A 17,450-nucleotide genomic window follows, 5' to 3' on the forward strand; every position below is an offset into this window, starting at 1 on the left:
CGCAGCGGTGAGAGCGCCGAATCCTAACCACTAGACCACCAGGGAAGGGTACTAGAGTGCAAATCGGTTCCCAGTGTGAGCTGGTACATATGTGCGATAACCTTCCATATTCATAGTGACAGGTTGCACAAGTAAACATGTAGCAAAAGAGTAGTTCCCTGACCGGGAATCGAACCCGGGCCGCGGCGGTGAGAGCGCCGAATCCTAACCACTAGACCACCAGGGAAGGGTACTTGAGTGCAAATCGGTTCCCAGTGTGAGCTGGTACATATGTGCGATAACCTTCCATATTCATAGTGACAGGTTGCACAAGTAAACATGTAGCAAAAGAGTAGTTCCCTGACCGGGAATCGAACCCGGGCCGCGGCGGTGAGAGCGCCGAATCCTAACCACTAGACCACCAGGGAAGGGTACTAGAGAGAAAATCGGTTCCCAGTGTGAGCTGGCACATACAGTTGAAGTCGTAAGTTTCCATCCACTTAGGCTGGAGTCATTAAAACCTGTTTGTCAACCCCTCCACACATTTCTTGTTAACAAACTATAGTTTTGGCAGTCGGTTAGGACATCTAATTTGTGCATGACACAAGTAATTTTTCCAACAATTGTTTACAGACCGATTATTTCACTTATAATTCAGTGTATCACAAATCCAGTGGGTCAGAAGTTTACATACACTAAGTTGGCTGTGCCTTTAAACAGTTTGGAAAATTCCCGAAAATGATGTCATGGCTTTAGAGGCTTCTGATAGGCTAATTGACATCCTTTGAGTCAATTGGAGGTGTACCTGTAGATGTATTTCAAGGCCTACCTTCAAACTCAGTGCCTCTTTGCTTGACTCCATGGGAAAACCAAAGGAAATCAGCCAAGACCTCAGAAAAAAAATTTAGACCTCCACAAATCTGGTTCATCCTTGGGAGCAATTTCCAAACGCCTGAAGGTACCTCGCTCATCTGTAGAAACAATAGTACGCAAGTATAAACACCATGGGACCACGCAGGCGTCATACCGCTCAGGAAGGAGACGCGTTCTGTCTCCTAGAGATGAACGTACTTTGGGTCGAAAAGTGCAAATCCATCCCAGAACTACAGCAAAGGACCTTGTGAAGATGCTGGAGGAAACAGGTACAAAATGGTCTATATCCACAGGCAAACGAGTCCTATATCGAAAAGGGCTCGCAAGCCAAAGAACACATCCCAACCGTGAAGCACAGCATCATGTCGGGGGTGCTTTGCTGCAGGAGGGTCTGGTGCACCACTAGAACACCTGGGAAGGACACTGCAGGGCAAATCAGTTTGCAATTTGAAGTGGTACATATGTGCAACAACCTACTAAATTCATAGTGACAGGTTGCACAAGTAAACAAGGAGCATAGACTATTTCCCTGACCGGGAATCGAACCCGGGCCGCGGCGGTGAGAGCGCCGAATCCTAACCACTAGACCACCAGGGAAGGGTACTTGAGTGCAAATCGGTTCCCAGTGTGAGCTGGTACATATGTGCGATAACCTTCCATATTCATAGTGACAGGTTGCACAAGTAAACATGTAGCAAAAGAGTAGTTCCCTGACCGGGAATCGAACCCGGGCCGCGGCGGTGAGAGCGCCGAATCCTAACCACTAGACCACCAGGGAAGGGTACTAGAGAGAAAATCGGTTCCCAGTGTGAGCTGGCACATACAGTTGAAGTCGTAAGTTTCCATCCACTTAGGCTGGAGTCATTAAAACCTGTTTGTCAACCCCTCCACACATTTCTTGTTAACAAACTATAGTTTTGGCAGTCGGTTAGGACATCTAATTTGTGCATGACACAAGTAATTTTTCCAACAATTGTTTACAGACCGATTATTTCACTTATAATTCAGTGTATCACAAATCCAGTGGGTCAGAAGTTTACATACACTAAGTTGGCTGTGCCTTTAAACAGTTTGGAAAATTCCCGAAAATGATGTCATGGCTTTAGAGGCTTCTGATAGGCTAATTGACATCCTTTGAGTCAATTGGAGGTGTACCTGTAGATGTATTTCAAGGCCTACCTTCAAACTCAGTGCCTCTTTGCTTGACTCCATGGGAAAACCAAAGGAAATCAGCCAAGACCTCAGAAAAAAAATTTAGACCTCCACAAATCTGGTTCATCCTTGGGAGCAATTTCCAAACGCCTGAAGGTACCTCGCTCATCTGTAGAAACAATAGTACGCAAGTATAAACACCATGGGACCACGCAGGCGTCATACCGCTCAGGAAGGAGACGCGTTCTGTCTCCTAGAGATGAACGTACTTTGGGTCGAAAAGTGCAAATCCATCCCAGAACTACAAAGGACCTTGTGAAGATGCTGGAGGAAACAGGTACAAAATGGTCTATATCCACAGGCAAACGAGTCCTATATCGAAAAGGGCTCGCAAGCCAAAGAACACATCCCAACCGTGAAGCACAGCATCATGTCGGGGGTGCTTTGCTGCAGGAGGGTCTGGTGCACCACTAGAACACCTGGGAAGGACACTGCAGGGCAAATCAGTTTGCAATTTGAAGTGGTACATATGTGCAACAACCTACTAAATTCATAGTGACAGGTTGCACAAGTAAACAAGGAGCATAGACTATTTCCCTGACCGGGAATCGAACCCAGGCCGCGGCAGTGAGAGCGCCGAATCCTAACCACTAGATCACCAGGGAATGGTACTAGAGTGCAAATCGGTTCCCAGTGTGAGCTGGTACATATGTGCGATAACCTTCCATATTCATAGTGACAGGTTGCACAAGTAAACATGTAGCAAAAGAGTAGTTCCCTGACCGGGAATCGAACCCGGGCCGCGGCGGTGAGAGCGCCGAATCCTAACCACTAGACCACCAGGGAAGGGTACTAGAGAGAAAATCGGTTCCCAGTGTGAGCTGGCACATACAGTTGAAGTCGTAAGTTTCCATCCACTTAGGCTGGAGTCATTAAAACCTGTTTGTCAACCCCTCCACACATTTCTTGTTAACAAACTATAGTTTTGGCAGTCGGTTAGGACATCTACTTTGTGCATGACACAAGTAATTTTTCCAACAATTGTTTACAGACCGATTATTTCACTTATAATTCAGTGTATCACAAATCCAGTGGGTCAGAAGTTTACATACACTAAGTTGGCTGTGCCTTTAAACAGTTTGGAAAATTCCCGAAAATGATGTCATGGCTTTAGAGGCTTCTGATAGGCTAATTGACATCCTTTGAGTCAATTGGAGGTGTACCTGTAGATGTATTTCAAGGCCTACCTTCAAACTCAGTGCCTCTTTGCTTGACTCCATGGGAAAACCAAAGGAAATCAGCCAAGACCTCAGAAAAAAAATGTAGACCTCCACAAATCTGGTTCATCCTTGGGAGCAATTTCCAAACGCCTGAAGGTACCTCGCTCATCTGTAGAAACAATAGTACGCAAGTATAAACACCATGGGACCACGCAGGCGTCATACCGCTCAGGAAGGAGACGCGTTCTGTCTCCTAGAGATGAACGTACTTTGGGTCGAAAAGTGCAAATCCATCCCAGAACTACAGCAAAGGACCTTGTGAAGATGCTGGAGGAAACAGGTACAAAATGGTCTATATCCACAGGCAAACGAGTCCTATATCGAAAAGGGCTCGCAAGCCAAAGAACACATCCCAACCGTGAAGCACAGCATCATGTCAGGGGGGCTTTGCTGCAGGAGGGTCTGGTGCACCACTAGAACACCTGGGAAGGACACTGCAGGGCAAATCAGTTTGCAATTTGAAGTGGTACATATGTGCAACAACCTACTAAATTCATAGTGACAGGTTGCACAAGTAAACAAGGAGCATAGACTATTTCCCTGACCGGGAATCGAACCCAGGCCGCGGCAGTGAGAGCGCCGAATCCTAACCACTAGACCACCAGGGAATGGTACTAGAGTGCAAATCGGTTCCCAGTGTGAGCTGGTACATATGTGCGATAACCTTCCATATTCATAGTGACAGGTTGCACAAGTAAACATGTAGCAAAAGAGTAGTTCCCTGACCGGGAATCGAACCCGGGCCGCGGCGGTGAGAGCGCCGAATCCTAACCACTAGACCACCAGGGAAGGGTACTAGAGAGAAAATCGGTTCCCAGTGTGAGCTGGCACATACAGTTGAAGTCGTAAGTTTCCATCCACTTAGGCTGGAGTCATTAAAACCTGTTTGTCAACCCCTCCACACATTTCTTGTTAACAAACTATAGTTTTGGCAGTCGGTTAGGACATCTACTTTGTGCATGACACAAGTAATTTTTCCAACAATTGTTTACAGACCGATTATTTCACTTATAATTCAGTGTATCACAAATCCAGTGGGTCAGAAGTTTACATACACTAAGTTGGCTGTGCCTTTAAACAGTTTGGAAAATTCCCGAAAATGATGTCATGGCTTTAGAGGCTTCTGATAGGCTAATTGACATCCTTTGAGTCAATTGGAGGTGTACCTGTAGATGTATTTCAAGGCCTACCTTCAAACTCAGTGCCTCTTTGCTTGACTCCATGGGAAAACCAAAGGAAATCAGCCAAGACCTCAGAAAAAAAATGTAGACCTCCACAAATCTGGTTCATCCTTGGGAGCAATTTCCAAACGCCTGAAGGTACCTCGCTCATCTGTAGAAACAATAGTACGCAAGTATAAACACCATGGGACCACGCAGGCGTCATACCGCTCAGGAAGGAGACGCGTTCTGTCTCCTAGAGATGAACGTACTTTGGGTCGAAAAGTGCAAATCCATCCCAGAACTACAGCAAAGGACCTTGTGAAGATGCTGGAGGAAACAGGTACAAAATGGTCTATATCCACAGGCAAACGAGTCCTATATCGAAAAGGGCTCGCAAGCCAAAGAACACATCCCAACCGTGAAGCACAGCATCATGTCAGGGGGGCTTTGCTGCAGGAGGGTCTGGTGCACCACTAGAACACCTGGGAAGGACACTGCAGGGCAAATCAGTTTGCAATTTGAAGTGGTACATATGTGCAACAACCTACTAAATTCATAGTGACAGGTTGCACAAGTAAACAAGGAGCATAGACTATTTCCCTGACCGGGAATCGAACCCAGGCCGCGGCAGTGAGAGCGCCGAATCCTAACCACTAGACCACCAGGGAATGGTACTAGAGTGCAAATCGGTTCCCAGTGTGAGCTGGTACATATGTGCGATAACCTTCCATATTCATAGTGACAGGTTGCACAAGTAAACATGTAGCAAAAGAGTAGTTCCCTGACCGGGAATCGAACCCGGGCCGCGGCGGTGAGAGCGCCGAATCCTAACCACTAGACCACCAGGGAAGGGTACTAGAGAGAAAATCGGTTCCCAGTGTGAGCTGGCACATACAGTTGAAGTCGTAAGTTTCCATCCACTTAGGCTGGAGTCATTAAAACCTGTTTGTCAACCCCTCCACACATTTCTTGTTAACAAACTATAGTTTTGGCAGTCGGTTAGGACATCTACTTTGTGCATGACACAAGTAATTTTTCCAACAATTGTTTACAGACCGATTATTTCACTTATAATTCAGTGTATCACAAATCCAGTGGGTCAGAAGTTTACATACACTAAGTTGGCTGTGCCTTTAAACAGTTTGGAAAATTCCCGAAAATGATGTCATGGCTTTAGAGGCTTCTGATAGGCTAATTGACATCCTTTGAGTCAATTGGAGGTGTACCTGTAGATGTATTTCAAGGCCTACCTTCAAACTCAGTGCCTCTTTGCTTGACTCCATGGGAAAACCAAAGGAAATCAGCCAAGACCTCAGAAAAAAAATGTAGACCTCCACAAATCTGGTTCATCCTTGGGAGCAATTTCCAAACGCCTGAAGGTACCTCGCTCATCTGTAGAAACAATAGTACGCAAGTATAAACACCATGGGACCACGCAGGCGTCATACCGCTCAGGAAGGAGACGCGTTCTGTCTCCTAGAGATGAACGTACTTTGGGTCGAAAAGTGCAAATCCATCCCAGAACTACAGCAAAGGACCTTGTGAAGATGCTGGAGGAAACAGGTACAAAATGGTCTATATCCACAGGCAAACGAGTCCTATATCGAAAAGGGCTCGCAAGCCAAAGAACACATCCCAACCGTGAAGCACAGCATCATGTCGGGGGTGCTTTGCTGCAGGAGGGTCTGGTGCACCACTAGAACACCTGGGAAGGACACTGCAGTGCAAATCGGTTCCCAGTGTGAGCTGGTACATATGTGCGACAACCTACTAAATTCATAGTGACAGGTTGCACAAGTAAACAAGGAGCATAGACTATTTCCCTGACCGGGAATCGAACCCGGGCCGCGGCGGTGAGAGCGCCAAATCCTAACCACTAGACCACCAGGGAAGGGTACTAGAGAGAAAATCGGTTCCCAGTGTGAGCTGGCACATACAGTTGAAGTCGTAAGTTTCCATCCACTTAGGCTGGAGTCATTAAAACCTGTTTGTCAACCCCTCCACACATTTCTTGTTAACAAACTATAGTTTTGGCAGTCGGTTAGGACATCTAATTTGTGCATGACACAAGTAATTTTTCCAACAATTGTTTACAGACCGATTATTTCACTTATAATTCAGTGTATCACAAATCCAGTGGGTCAGAAGTTTACATACACTAAGTTGGCTGTGCCTTTAAACAGTTTGGAAAATTCCCGAAAATGATGTCATGGCTTTAGAGGCTTCTGATAGGCTAATTGACATCCTTTGAGTCAATTGGAGGTGTACCTGTAGATGTATTTCAAGGCCTACCTTCAAACTCAGTGCCTCTTTGCTTGACTCCATGGGAAAACCAAAGGAAATCAGCCAAGACCTCAGAAAAAAAATGTAGACCTCCACAAATCTGGTTCATCCTTGGGAGCAATTTCCAAACGCCTGAAGGTACCTCGCTCATCTGTAGAAACAATAGTACGCAAGTATAAACACCATGGGACCACGCAGGCGTCATACCGCTCAGGAAGGAGACGCGTTCTGTCTCCTAGAGATGAACGTACTTTGGGTCGAAAAGTGCAAATCCATCCCAGAACTACAGCAAAGGACCTTGTGAAGATGCTGGAGGAAACAGGTACAAAATGGTCTATATCCACAGGCAAACGAGTCCTATATCGAAAAGGGCTCGCAAGCCAAAGAACACATCCCAACCGTGAAGCACAGCATCATGTCGGGGGTGCTTTGCTGCAGGAGGGTCTGGTGCACCACTAGAACACCTGGGAAGGACACTGCAGGGCAAATCAGTTTGCAATTTGAAGTGGTACATATGTGCAACAACCTACTAAATTCATAGTGACAGGTTGCACAAGTAAACAAGGAGCATAGACTATTTCCCTGACCGGGAATCGAACCCAGGCCGCGGCAGTGAGAGCGCCGAATCCTAACCACTAGACCACCAGGGAATGGTACTAGAGTGCAAATCGGTTCCCAGTGTGAGCTGGTACATATGTGCGATAACCTTCCATATTCATAGTGACAGGTTGCACAAGTAAACATGTAGCAAAAGAGTAGTTCCCTGACCGGGAATCGAACCCGGGCCGCGGCGGTGAGAGCGCCGAATCCTAACCACTAGACCACCAGGGAAGGGTACTAGAGAGAAAATCGGTTCCCAGTGTGAGCTGGCACATACAGTTGAAGTCGTAAGTTTCCATCCACTTAGGCTGGAGTCATTAAAACCTGTTTGTCAACCCCTCCACACATTTCTTGTTAACAAACTATAGTTTTGGCAGTCGGTTAGGACATCTACTTTGTGCATGACACAAGTAATTTTTCCAACAATTGTTTACAGACCGATTATTTCACTTATAATTCAGTGTATCACAAATCCAGTGGGTCAGAAGTTTACATACACTAAGTTGGCTGTGCCTTTAAACAGTTTGGAAAATTCCTGAAAATGATGTCATGGCTTTAGAAGCTTCTGATAGGCTAATTGACATCCTTTGAGTCAATTGGAGGTGTACCTGTAGATGTATTTCAAGGCCTACCTTCAAACTCAGTGCCTCTTTGCTTGACTCCATGGGAAAACCAAAGGAAATCAGCCAAGACCTCAGAAAAAAAATGTAGACCTCCACAAATCTGGTTCATCCTTGGGAGCAATTTCCAAACGCCTGAAGGTACCTCGCTCATCTGTAGAAACAATAGTACGCAAGTATAAACACCATGGGACCACGCAGGCGTCATACCGCTCAGGAAGGAGACGCGTTCTGTCTCCTAGAGATGAACGTACTTTGGGTCGAAAAGTGCAAATCCATCCCAGAACTACAGCAAAGGACCTTGTGAAGATGCTGGAGGAAACAGGTACAAAATGGTCTATATCCACAGGCAAACGAGTCCTATATCGAAAAGGGCTCGCAAGCCAAAGAACACATCCCAACCGTGAAGCACAGCATCATGTCGGGGGTGCTTTGCTGCAGGAGGGTCTGGTGCACCACTAGAACACCTGGGAAGGACACTGCAGGGCAAATCAGTTTGCAATTTGAAGTGGTACATATGTGCAACAACCTACTAAATTCATAGTGACAGGTTGCACAAGTAAACAAGGAGCATAGACTATTTCCCTGACCAGGAATCGAACCCAGGCCGCGGCAGTGAGAGCGCCGAATCCTAACCACTAGACCACCAGGGAATGGTACTAGAGTGCAAATCGGTTCCCAGTGTGAGCTGGTACATATGTGCGATAACCTTCCATATTCATAGTGACAGGTTGCACAAGTAAACATGTAGCAAAAGAGTAGTTCCCTGACCGGGAATCGAACCCGGGCCGCGGCGGTGAGAGCGCCGAATCCTAACCACTAGACCACCAGGGAAGGGTACTAGAGAGAAAATCGGTTCCCAGTGTGAGCTGGCACATACAGTTGAAGTCGTAAGTTTCCATCCACTTAGGCTGGAGTCATTAAAACCTGTTTGTCAACCCCTCCACACATTTCTTGTTAACAAACTATAGTTTTGGCAGTCGGTTAGGACATCTACTTTGTGCATGACACAAGTAATTTTTCCAACAATTGTTTACAGACCGATTATTTCACTTATAATTCAGTGTATCACAAATCCAGTGGGTCAGAAGTTTACATACACTAAGTTGGCTGTGCCTTTAAACAGTTTGGAAAATTCCTGAAAATGATGTCATGGCTTTAGAAGCTTCTGATAGGCTAATTGACATCCTTTGAGTCAATTGGAGGTGTACCTGTAGATGTATTTCAAGGCCTACCTTCAAACTCAGTGCCTCTTTGCTTGACTCCATGGGAAAACCAAAGGAAATCAGCCAAGACCTCAGAAAAAAAATGTAGACCTCCACAAATCTGGTTCATCCTTGGGAGCAATTTCCAAACGCCTGAAGGTACCTCGCTCATCTGTAGAAACAATAGTACGCAAGTATAAACACCATGGGACCACGCAGGCGTCATACCGCTCAGGAAGGAGACGCGTTCTGTCTCCTAGAGATGAACGTACTTTGGGTCGAAAAGTGCAAATCCATCCCAGAACTACAGCAAAGGACCTTGTGAAGATGCTGGAGGAAACAGGTACAAAATGGTCTATATCCACAGGCAAACGAGTCCTATATCGAAAAGGGCTCGCAAGCCAAAGAACACATCCCAACCGTGAAGCACAGCATCATGTCGGGGGTGCTTTGCTGCAGGAGGGTCTGGTGCACCACTAGAACACCTGGGAAGGACAATGCAGGGCAAATCAGTTTGCAATTTGAAGTGGTACATATGTGCAACAACCTACTAAATTCATAGTGACAGGTTGCACAAGTAAACAAGGAGCATAGACTATTTCCCTGACCAGGAATCGAACCCAGGCCGCGGCAGTGAGAGCGCCGAATCCTAACCACTAGACCACCAGGGAATGGTACTAGAGTGCAAATCGGTTCCCAGTGTGAGCTGGTACATATGTGCGATAACCTTCCATATTCATAGTGACAGGTTGCACAAGTAAACATGTAGCAAAAGAGTAGTTCCCTGACCGGGAATCGAACCCGGGCCGCGGCGGTGAGAGCGCCGAATCCTAACCACTAGACCACCAGGGAAGGGTACTAGAGAGAAAATTGGTTCCCACATACAGTTGAAGTCGTAAGTTTCCATCCACTTAGGCTGGAGTCATTAAAACCTGTTTGTCAACCCCTCCACACATTTCTTGTTAACAAACTATAGTTTTGGCAGTCGGTTAGGACATCTACTTTGTGCATGACACAAGTAATTTTTCCAACAATTGTTTACAGACCGATTATTTCACTTATAATTCAGTGTATCACAAATCCAGTGGGTCAGAAGTTTACATACACTAAGTTGGCTGTGCCTTTAAACAGTTTGGAAAATTCCCGAAAATGATGTCATGGCTTTAGAAGCTTCTGATAGGCTAATTGACATCCTTTGAGTCAATTGGAGGTGTACCTGTAGATGTATTTCAAGGCCTACCTTCAAACTCAGTGCCTCTTTGCTTGACTCCATGGGAAAACCAAAGGAAATCAGCCAAGACCTCAGAAAAAAAATGTAGACCTCCACAAATCTGGTTCATCCTTGGGAGCAATTTCCAAACGCCTGAAGGTACCTCGCTCATCTGTAGAAACAATAGTACGCAAGTATAAACACCATGGGACCACGCAGGCGTCATACCGCTCAGGAAGGAGACGCGTTCTGTCTCCTAGAGATGAACGTACTTTGGGTCGAAAAGTGCAAATCCATCCCAGAACTACAGCAAAGGACCTTGTGAAGATGCTGGAGGAAACAGGTACAAAATGGTCTATATCCACAGGCAAACGAGTCCTATATCGAAAAGGGCTCGCAAGCCAAAGAACACATCCCAACCGTGAAGCACAGCATCATGTTGGGGGTGCTTTGCTGCAGGAGGGTCTGGTGCACCACTAGAACACCTGGGAAGGACACTGCAGGGCAAATCAGTTTGCAATTTGAAGTGGTACATATGTGCAACAACCTACTAAATTCATAGTGACAGGTTGCACAAGTAAACAAGGAGCATAGACTATTTCCCTGACCGGGAATCGAACCCAGGCCGCAGCAGTGAGAGCGCCGAATCCTAACCACTAGACCACCAGGGAAGGGTACTAGAGTGCAAATCGGTTCCCAGTGTGAGCTGGTACATATGTGCGATAACCTTCCATATTCATAGTGACCGTAAGTTTCCATCCACTTAGGCTGGAGTCATTAAAACCTGTTTGTCAACCCCTCCACACATTTCTTGTTAACAAACTATAGTTTTGGCAGTCGGTTAGGACATCTACTTTGTGCATGACACAAGTAATTTTTCCAACAATTGTTTACAGACCGATTATTTCACTTATAATTCAGTGTATCACAAATCCAGTGGGTCAGAAGTTTACATACACTAAGTTGGCTGTGCCTTTAAACAGTTTGGAAAATTCCCGAAAATGATGTCATGGCTTTAGAAGCTTCTGATAGGCTAATTGACATCCTTTGAGTCAATTGGAGGTGTACCTGTAGATGTATTTCAAGGCCTACCTTCAAACTCAGTGCCTCTTTGCTTGACTCCATGGGAAAACCAAAGGAAATCAGCCAAGACCTCAGAAAAAAAATGTAGACCTCCACAAATCTGGTTCATCCTTGGGAGCAATTTCCAAACGCCTGAAGGTACCTCGCTCATCTGTAGAAACAATAGTACGCAAGTATAAACACCATGGGACCACGCAGGCGTCATACCGCTCAGGAAGGAGACGCGTTCTGTCTCCTAGAGATGAACGTACTTTGGGTCGAAAAGTGCAAATCCATCCCAGAACTACAGCAAAGGACCTTGTGAAGATGCTGGAGGAAACAGGTACAAAATGGTCTATATCCACAGGCAAACGAGTCCTATATCGAAAAGGGCTCGCAAGCCAAAGAACACATCCCAACCGTGAAGCACAGCATCATGTTGGGGGTGCTTTGCTGCAGGAGGGTCTGGTGCACCACTAGAACACCTGGGAAGGACACTGCAGGGCAAATCAGTTTGCAATTTGAAGTGGTACATATGTGCAACAACCTACTAAATTCATAGTGACAGGTTGCACAAGTAAACAAGGAGCATAGACTATTTCCCTGACCGGGAATCGAACCCAGGCCGCAGCAGTGAGAGCGCCGAATCCTAACCACTAGACCACCAGGGAAGGGTACTAGAGTGCAAATCGGTTCCCAGTGTGAGCTGGTACATATGTGCGATAACCTTCCATATTCATAGTGACCGGTTGCACAAGTAAACATGTAGCAAAAGAGTAGTTCCCTGACCGGGAATCGAACCCGGGCCGCGGCGGTGAGAGCGCCGAATCCTAACCACTAGACCACCAGGGAAGGGTACTTGAGTGCAAATCGGTTCCCAGTGTGAGCTGGTACATATGTGCGATAACCTTCCATATTCATAGTGACAGGTTGCACAAGTAAACATGTAGCAAAAGAGTAGTTCCCTGACCGGGAATCGAACCCGGGCCGCGGCGGTGAGAGCGCCGAATCCTAACCACTAGACCACCAGGGAAGGGTACTAGAGACAAAATCGGTTCCCAGTGTGAGCTGGCACATACAGTTGAAGTCGTAAGTTTCCATCCACTTAGGCTGGAGTCATTAAAACCTGTTTGTCAACCCCTCCACACATTTCTTGTTAACAAACTATAGTTTTGGCAGTCGGTTAGGACATCTACTTTGTGCATGACACAAGTAATTTTTCCAACAATTGTTTACAGACCGATTATTTCACTTATAATTCAGTGTATCACAAATCCAGTGGGTCAGAAGTTTACATACACTAAGTTGGCTGTGCCTTTAAACAGTTTGGAAAATTCCCGAAAATGATGTCATGGCTTTAGAGGCTTCTGATAGGCTAATTGACATCCTTTGAGTCAATTGGAGGTGTACCTGTAGATGTATTTCAAGGCCTACCTTCAAACTCAGTGCCTCTTTGCTTGACTCCATGGGAAAACCAAAGGAAATCAGCCAAGACCTCAGAAAATAAATGTAGACCTCCACAAATCTGGTTCATCCTTGGGAGCAATTTCCAAACGCCTGAAGGTACCTCGCTCATCTGTAGAAACAATAGTACGCAAGTATAAACACCATGGGACCACGCAGGCGTCATACCGCTCAGGAAGGAGACGCGTTCTGTCTCCTAGAGATGAACGTACTTTGGGTCGAAAAGTGCAAATCCATCCCAGAACTACAGCAAAGGACCTTGTGAAGATGCTGGAGGAAACAGGTACAAAATGGTCTATATCCACAGGCAAACGAGTCCTATATCGAAAAGGGCTCGCAAGCCAAAGAACACATCCCAACCGTGAAGCACAGCATCATGTCGGGGGTGCTTTGCTGCAGGAGGGTCTGGTGCACCACTAGAACACCTGGGAAGGACACTGCAGGGCAAATCAGTTTGCAATTTGAAGTGGTACATATGTGCAACAACCTACTAAATTCATAGTGACAGGTTGCACAAGTAAACAAGGAGCATAGACTATTTCCCTGACCGGGAATCGAACCCAGGCCGCGGCAGTGAGAGCGCCGAATCCTAACCACTAGACCACCAGGGAATGGTACTAGAGTGCAAATCGGTTCCCAGTGTGAGGTGGTACATATGTGCGATAACCTTCCATATTCATAGTGACAGGTTGCACAAGTAAACATGTAGCAAAAGAGTAGTTCCCTGACCGGGAATCGAACCCGGGCCGCGGCGGTGAGAGCGCCGAATCCTAACCACTAGACCACCAGGGAAGGGTACTAGAGAGAAAATCGGTTCCCAGTGTGAGCTGGCACATACAGTTGAAGTCGTAAGTTTCCATCCACTTAGGCTGGAGTCATTAAAACCTGTTTGTCAACCCCTCCACACATTTCTTGTTAACAAACTATAGTTTTGGCAGTCGGTTAGGACATCTACTTTGTGCATGACACAAGTAATTTTTCCAACAATTGTTTACAGACCGATTATTTCACTTATAATTCAGTGTATCACAAATCCAGTGGGTCAGAAGTTTACATACACTAAGTTGGCTGTGCCTTTAAACAGTTTGGAAAATTCCCGAAAATGATGTCATGGCTTTAGAGGCTTCTGATAGGCTAATTGACATCCTTTGAGTCAATTGGAGGTGTACCTGTAGATGTATTTCAAGGCCTACCTTCAAACTCAGTGCCTCTTTGCTTGACTCCATGGGAAAACCAAAGGAAATCAGCCAAGACCTCAGAAAATAAATTTAGACCTCCACAAATCTGGTTCATCCTTGGGAGCAATTTCCAAACGCCTGAAGGTACCTCGCTCATCTGTAGAAACAATAGTACGCAAGTATAAACACCATGGGACCACGCAGGCGTCATACCGCTCAGGAAGGAGACGCGTTCTGTCTCCTAGAGATGAACGTACTTTGGGTCGAAAAGTGCAAATCCATCCCAGAACTACAGCAAAGGACCTTGTGAAGATGCTGGAGGAAACAGGTACAAAATGGTCTATATCCACAGGCAAACGAGTCCTATATCGAAAAGGGCTCGCAAGCCAAAGAACACATCCCAACCGTGAAGCACAGCATCATGTCGGGGGTGCTTTGCTGCAGGAGGGTCTGGTGCACCACTAGAACACCTGGGAAGGACACTGCAGGGCAAATCAGTTTGCAATTTGAAGTGGTACATATGTGCAACAACCTACTAAATTCATAGTGACAGGTTGCACAAGTAAACAAGGAGCATAGACTATTTCCCTGACCGGGAATCGAACCCAGGCCGCGGCAGTGAGAGCGCCGAATCCTAACCACTAGACCACCAGGGAATGGTACTAGAGTGCAAATCGGTTCCCAGTGTGAGGTGGTACATATGTGCGATAACCTTCCATATTCATAGTGACAGGTTGCACAAGTAAACATGTAGCAAAAGAGTAGTTCCCTGACCGGGAATCGAACCCGGGCCGCGGCGGTGAGAGCGCCGAATCCTAACCACTAGACCACCAGGGAAGGGTACTAGAGAGAAAATCGGTTCCCAGTGTGAGCTGGCACATACAGTTGAAGTCGTAAGTTTCCATCCACTTAGGCTGGAGTCATTAAAACCTGTTTGTCAACCCCTCCACACATTTCTTGTTAACAAACTATAGTTTTGGCAGTCGGTTAGGACATCTACTTTGTGCATGACACAAGTAATTTTTCCAACAATTGTTTACAGACCGATTATTTCACTTATAATTCAGTGTATCACAAATCCAGTGGGTCAGAAGTTTACATACACTAAGTTGGCTGTGCCTTTAAACAGTTTGGAAAATTCCCGAAAATGATGTCATGGCTTTAGAGGCTTCTGATAGGCTAATTGACATCCTTTGAGTCAATTGGAGGTGTACCTGTAGATGTATTTCAAGGCCTACCTTCAAACTCAGTGCCTCTTTGCTTGACTCCATGGGAAAACCAAAGGAAATCAGCCAAGACCTCAGAAAATAAATTTAGACCTCCACAAATCTGGTTCATCCTTGGGAGCAATTTCCAAACGCCTGAAGGTACCTCGCTCATCTGTAGAAACAATAGTACGCAAGTATAAACACCATGGGACCACGCAGGCGTCATACCGCTCAGGAAGGAGACGCGTTCTGTCTCCTAGAGATGAACGTACTTTGGGTCGAAAAGTGCAAATCCATCCCAGAACTACAGCAAAGGACCTTGTGATGGAGGAAACAGGTACAAAATGGTCTATATCCACAGGCAAACGAGTCCTATATTGAAAAGGGCTCGCAAGCCAAAGAACACATCCCAACCGTGAAGCACAGCATCATGTCGGGGGTGCTTTGCTGCAGGAGGGTCTGGTGCACCACTAGAACACCTGGGAAGGACACTGCAGGGCAAATCAGTTTGCAATTTGAAGTGGTACATATGTGCAACAACCTACTAAATTCATAGTGACAGGTTGCACAAGTAAACAAGGAGCATAGACTATTTCCCTGACCGGGAATCGAACCCAGGCCGCGGCAGTGAGAGCGCCGAATCCTAACCACTAGACCACCAGGGAAGGGTACTAGAGTGCAAATCGGTTCCCAGTGTGAGCTGGTACATATGTGCGATAACCTTCCATATTCATAGTGACAGGTTGCACAAGTAAACATGTAGCAAAAGAGTAGTTCCCTGACCGGGAATCGAACCCGGGCCGCGGCGGTGAGAGCACCGAATCCTAACCACTAGACCACCAGGGAAGGGTACTTGAGTGCAAATCGGTTCCCAGTGTGAGCTGGTACATATGTGCGATAACCTTCCATATTCATAGTGACAGGTTGCACAAGTAAACATGTAGCAAAAGAGTAGTTCCCTGACTGGGAATCGAACCCGGGCCGCGGCGGTGAGAGCGCCGAATCCTAACCACTAGACCACCAGGGAAGGGTACTAGAGAGAAAATCGGTTCCCAGTGTGAGCTGGCACATACAGTTGAAGTCGTAAGTTTCCATCCACTTAGGCTGGAGTCATTAAAACCTGTTTGTCAACCCCTCCACACATTTCTTGTTAACAAACTATAGTTTTGGCAGTCGGTTAGGACATCTACTTTGTGCATGACACAAGTAATTTTTCCAACAATTGTTTACAGACCGATTATTTCACTTATAATTCAGTGTATCACAAATCCAGTGGGTCAGAAGTTTACATACACTAAGTTGGCTGTGCCTTTAAACAGTTTGGAAAATTCCCGAAAATGATGTCATGGCTTTAGAGGCTTCTGATAGGCTAATTGACATCCTTTGAGTCAATTGGAGGTGTACCTGTAGATGTATTTCAAGGCCTACCTTCAAACTCAGTGCCTCTTTGCTTGACTCCATGGGAAAACCAAAGGAAATCAGCCAAGACCTCAGAAAATAAATTTAGACCTCCACAAATCTGGTTCATCCTTGGGAGCAATTTCCAAACGCCTGAAGGTACCTCGCTCATCTGTAGAAACAATAGTACGCAAGTATAAACACCATGGGACCACGCAGGCGTCATACCGCTCAGGAAGGAGACGCGTTCTGTCTCCTAGAGATGAACGTACTTTGGGTCGAAAAGTGCAAATCCATCCCAGAACTACAGCAAAGGACCTTGTGAAGATGCTGGAGGAAACAGGTACAAAATGGTCTATATCCACAGGCAAACGAGTCCTATATCGAAAAGGGCTCGCAAGCCAAAGAACACATCCCAACCGTGAAGCACAGCATCATGTCGGGGGTGCTTTGCTGCAGGAGGGTCTGGTGCACCACTAGAACACCTGGGAAGGACACTGCAGGGCAAATCAGTTTGCAATTTGAAGTGGTACATATGTGCAACAACCTACTAAATTCATAGTGACAGGTTGCACAAGTAAACAAGGAGCATAGACTATTTCCCTGACCGGGAATCGAACCCAGGCCGCGGCAGTGAGAGCGCCGAATCCTAACCACTAGACCACCAGGGAAGGGTACTAGAGAGAAAATCGGTTCCCAGTGTGAGCTGGCACATACAGTTGAAGTCGTAAGTTTCCATCCACTTAGGCTGGAGTCATTAAAACCTGTTTGTCAA

The 17,450-nt window shown here is 46.2% G+C and overlaps 16 non-coding genes across 16 annotated transcripts; all 16 read right to left on the bottom strand.

Annotated features, from left to right (window-relative positions):
* Positions 1–154: 154 nt before the first annotated feature.
* trnae-cuc (transfer RNA glutamic acid (anticodon CUC)) lies at positions 155–226 on the bottom strand. The gene has a single exon. It is a non-coding gene; the product is annotated as a tRNA-Glu (tRNA).
* Positions 227–335: 109 nt separating this feature from the next.
* trnae-cuc (transfer RNA glutamic acid (anticodon CUC)) lies at positions 336–407 on the bottom strand. The gene has a single exon. It is a non-coding gene; the product is annotated as a tRNA-Glu (tRNA).
* Positions 408–1,377: 970 nt separating this feature from the next.
* trnae-cuc (transfer RNA glutamic acid (anticodon CUC)) lies at positions 1,378–1,449 on the bottom strand. Its single transcript has one exon. It is a non-coding gene; the product is annotated as a tRNA-Glu (tRNA).
* Positions 1,450–1,558: 109 nt separating this feature from the next.
* Positions 1,559–1,630, bottom strand: trnae-cuc (transfer RNA glutamic acid (anticodon CUC)). The gene has a single exon. It is a non-coding gene; the product is annotated as a tRNA-Glu (tRNA).
* A 1,148-nt stretch (positions 1,631–2,778) lies between these two features.
* trnae-cuc (transfer RNA glutamic acid (anticodon CUC)) lies at positions 2,779–2,850 on the bottom strand. The gene has a single exon. It is a non-coding gene; the product is annotated as a tRNA-Glu (tRNA).
* A 1,151-nt stretch (positions 2,851–4,001) lies between these two features.
* trnae-cuc (transfer RNA glutamic acid (anticodon CUC)) lies at positions 4,002–4,073 on the bottom strand. Its single transcript has one exon. It is a non-coding gene; the product is annotated as a tRNA-Glu (tRNA).
* A 1,151-nt stretch (positions 4,074–5,224) lies between these two features.
* Positions 5,225–5,296, bottom strand: trnae-cuc (transfer RNA glutamic acid (anticodon CUC)). Its single transcript has one exon. It is a non-coding gene; the product is annotated as a tRNA-Glu (tRNA).
* A 970-nt stretch (positions 5,297–6,266) lies between these two features.
* On the bottom strand, positions 6,267–6,338 carry trnae-cuc (transfer RNA glutamic acid (anticodon CUC)). Its single transcript has one exon. It is a non-coding gene; the product is annotated as a tRNA-Glu (tRNA).
* Positions 6,339–7,489: 1,151 nt separating this feature from the next.
* Positions 7,490–7,561, bottom strand: trnae-cuc (transfer RNA glutamic acid (anticodon CUC)). The gene has a single exon. It is a non-coding gene; the product is annotated as a tRNA-Glu (tRNA).
* Positions 7,562–8,712: 1,151 nt separating this feature from the next.
* Positions 8,713–8,784, bottom strand: trnae-cuc (transfer RNA glutamic acid (anticodon CUC)). Its single transcript has one exon. It is a non-coding gene; the product is annotated as a tRNA-Glu (tRNA).
* A 1,151-nt stretch (positions 8,785–9,935) lies between these two features.
* Positions 9,936–10,007, bottom strand: trnae-cuc (transfer RNA glutamic acid (anticodon CUC)). Its single transcript has one exon. It is a non-coding gene; the product is annotated as a tRNA-Glu (tRNA).
* A 2,200-nt stretch (positions 10,008–12,207) lies between these two features.
* On the bottom strand, positions 12,208–12,279 carry trnae-cuc (transfer RNA glutamic acid (anticodon CUC)). Its single transcript has one exon. It is a non-coding gene; the product is annotated as a tRNA-Glu (tRNA).
* Positions 12,280–12,388: 109 nt separating this feature from the next.
* Positions 12,389–12,460, bottom strand: trnae-cuc (transfer RNA glutamic acid (anticodon CUC)). Its single transcript has one exon. It is a non-coding gene; the product is annotated as a tRNA-Glu (tRNA).
* A 1,151-nt stretch (positions 12,461–13,611) lies between these two features.
* trnae-cuc (transfer RNA glutamic acid (anticodon CUC)) lies at positions 13,612–13,683 on the bottom strand. The gene has a single exon. It is a non-coding gene; the product is annotated as a tRNA-Glu (tRNA).
* A 1,151-nt stretch (positions 13,684–14,834) lies between these two features.
* Positions 14,835–14,906, bottom strand: trnae-cuc (transfer RNA glutamic acid (anticodon CUC)). The gene has a single exon. It is a non-coding gene; the product is annotated as a tRNA-Glu (tRNA).
* A 1,145-nt stretch (positions 14,907–16,051) lies between these two features.
* On the bottom strand, positions 16,052–16,123 carry trnae-cuc (transfer RNA glutamic acid (anticodon CUC)). The gene has a single exon. It is a non-coding gene; the product is annotated as a tRNA-Glu (tRNA).
* Between the last annotated feature and the right edge of the window lie 1,327 nt (positions 16,124–17,450).

The sequence above is a fragment of the Oncorhynchus mykiss genome, chromosome 10, assembly GCF_057628025.1.
Source record: "Oncorhynchus mykiss isolate SJ-2025 chromosome 10, ASM5762802v1, whole genome shotgun sequence".
Classification (NCBI taxonomy): domain Eukaryota; kingdom Metazoa; phylum Chordata; class Actinopteri; order Salmoniformes; family Salmonidae; genus Oncorhynchus; species Oncorhynchus mykiss.